The 3,032-nt window shown below is 50.0% G+C and overlaps 1 pseudogene; it reads right to left on the bottom strand.

Annotated features, from left to right (window-relative positions):
* Positions 1-641: 641 nt before the first annotated feature.
* On the bottom strand, positions 642-2,475 carry LOC113937991 (annotated as a pseudogene).
* Between the last annotated feature and the right edge of the window lie 557 nt (positions 2,476-3,032).

Genomic DNA, 3,032 nt, shown 5'->3' with positions numbered 1-3,032 from the left:
TACAGCATGTTTCCTAACCTTCTTCCTGTCACAGCATACAAAGAAAATGATATTTGTAATAGCCCCCGGGGGTAAACGGTTGCTCATGGCAACCCAGGTCCCATCCTGTCACCCCCAAGGCCTGATAGGATCAGGCTATAAATTCCACATCTACCCAACACACCCCATGAGGCACTAATATGTCCCTCTATACTGCTAAGAAGCTCTGCTCTACATTATCGGGTTTGTTCTGGTTGTTGTGTAGTTGGATGGTTGTTTTGTTTTGTTTTTAAAGGCTGTAACTTCACTTTATTTGTATTTCCTCCCACACAAAACCATCATAACAGGAACAGAGATGGGCAGGGAAAGGGCTGAAAATGTGTTCAATCCACGTGTTCTCGGGGCTATTCCAGGGAGCGCTTGAGGCCAAGTGCCTGTTGGAGTAGCTTCAGATCCAGCACTAATTCCTCCCACCCTGGCCTGAAGTATTCACAGATTGATGGCTTGAACCCTGCAATTAATTCTCCTCCTTTGCCCACCTTGATGTAAGGCAGGAAAGCAGACTGAAATACTCCACTCTGATGGACAAAGGGAATCACAGCCCACAGATGTACTGCACTTTCTATGCCACAGGAGCAGAACTTGAAGCTGCTTCCAAGGCTCTGAACACTTGCGGGCAGGGCTAGAGGTCGATGGTGTATGAGCGGCCTGTGGGGTTGTGAATAGCAGAACAGACTGGTGCTGTCACAGCCCACTCACACCACACCTTCTTGGAATTGCTGCATCGCCAGAAATGCACACAGATGGTCTGGCCTTCACGTACCGTAATGGGCTGCTTAATGGGGAAGAGGATGGGAAACCATGAGAACATCCCAGGAGAGTGAGTCTCTGGACAGATACTCAGGGTGAGGTCCTGATAAAGCACAGTCTCAAAGTAGCCTGCAAAGCCATGTAGCACTGTGTTCACCTCCACGGGAAACTCCAAGGTACAGTAGCGGTTGTTGTCAATCAGAGGATCTCTATCGGGATGGCTGAAGGTGAAACGGGGCTGGGGCGCAGATAGCTGGTGGAAGTTGTAGCTGCACCATGTAAGGCATCTCAAACTGGGCCTCAGGGTCTCGGTCCTTTTCCCAACAGGCTTGGACCTCATTGTACAGCTTGGAGGAGGAGATGGGAGCCAGAAAGGAGGTGTACTCCCCAGGGACGCCCACACCGTCATCTTTTAGGAAGTGTTGGGCTCCATCCAGGCACTCAGGTGACAGTTCGTTGTCAGCAAAGGAGCCTAGAAGCTCACTGACGATGATGTCTGCTTTCTCTGGAGCCACCCATTCCTGCATGTCCGATGAGACTACCGTCACCTGGCTTCCCCATTCTTCAAGCTGTCAGTTTTCTAGCATCACCACAGCATTTGGGTTCTTCTCCACAGCATACAGCTTTATCCGCCGGTCAGCCTGCTTGGCTACCCACAGGGAAGTGTTCACCAGGGGACCCTGGCCTGCTCCCAGTACCATTAGCACCTGCACATTGGTATCCTTCTCTTCATCTGGCACTTGATCAAACAGACATTTATAGAAGGCCTGCTGATACTGAGAGTATTTGATGGGGTCCTTTTCAAACACTTCATATGTCTGAGATTCCAGATTGTCCATCAGTGGCTGGAGTGGGGACTGCAGATAGTCTTCATGGCCCTTGGTAAAGAGTTCATAGGCATTGGGTGGATGGCGGTTCTGACTCAAGTATTCCAGGTACTGGAGGTAAGAGCAGAACTCCTTCTCTGAGTGGTGACTGGTGCCTGTGATGATGAACTGCACTTCCAACTTGAGGAGCCAGAAGATCAGCCTCTGGTGCATCTTAGAAAGAACAGGAAATCCCTTCTTATTGGTCAGGAAAATGCTGGTGGGGAGAATGGCTGCTTTGATGGGCTCCCCAAGCCAATGATCAATGACATGATTAGATGGGAGGTCAGCCCCAATTTCAAGAGCCACTGCAATCCTCTTGCTATAGTCACACAAGGTCCGGAAGTTGTGCCACCACATCCGTGTCTTCTCCTCTCCACTTACTCCTCTGTGTGTGTACTTGGTGCATTCTCAATGATATCATCTCTAAGGTCCTCTGGAGCCACCAAGGGTACCTACATCCAGAACATGGATGAGTGGTGGCCAGTGTGGATGTGGTTGGTTGAAACCCTGGCCAAGTTTGTGTTATCTTCCTGATTTAGGGGTAGCAGGAAAGCTGGAAGACCCAAATATGCCCCAAAATTCAGCTCCTGTAACATGGCCGCCTCGGAGTTCCTGCGGATCTTCTCCACTTTTGAGTCCCTTCCTGACAGCAGTAGGTCTGATCATGTCTGGGGGCCAGGATGATTGTTAGCAGGTTCCTGAGTGAACTCCCTCTTGAAACTCAGGTGGAAGACAGGCATGCAGAGGAAATCAAAAACCCCTGCCTCTTGGGGATGACTAGTCTGTCTCTCTTCATCCCCGAGTTTGGAGCCCGCATTCTGCTTGCAGAGGTCTGGGCCCTCACCCCTGCTTGGCCACAGCCCCCAGAGTGTCAGCTCTTTTGGGGATGCAGTTCAGGTCCCTCCCACTAGACACGCGGCTCCCACCGGCACCTCTGACCGCCATCGCCTCCATCTTTTCCCTCTGGTTGTTTTGTTTTTTAACAGACATAACTCCCTGTGATTCTGGAGTCTATGGTGGTCCAAAGTAATTGCTCTCAACCTTGACTATATATTAGAATCACTAGGGAAACTTTTAATAAATACCAACACCTGGGCATCACCCCAAGAAATTCTGATTTAATTGGTCTGGGGTGGGGCCTCGGCATTACGTGAGCCTGACGTGCAGCCAACGTTGAGAACCACTGTTTCTCAAGCTTTAAAGGGCAATCAAATCACCTGGGGACCTTGTTAAAATGCAGATTCTGATTCAGCAGGTCTGAGAAGTGGCTGGAGATACTGCATTTCTAGTAATCTCCCAGGAGATGCTGATGCTGTTTTCCACAGGCCACACTTGGAGAAGCATGGGTCTAAAGAAGTAAACTCAGAGTTGAGC

Source organism: Zalophus californianus, chromosome 8, assembly GCF_009762305.2.
Source record: "Zalophus californianus isolate mZalCal1 chromosome 8, mZalCal1.pri.v2, whole genome shotgun sequence".
In the NCBI taxonomy this organism is placed as follows: Eukaryota; Metazoa; Chordata; class Mammalia; order Carnivora; family Otariidae; genus Zalophus; species Zalophus californianus.
Note: the sequence above shows the minus strand (reverse complement) of the source record. Positions and strands in the feature narration are given on the sequence as shown.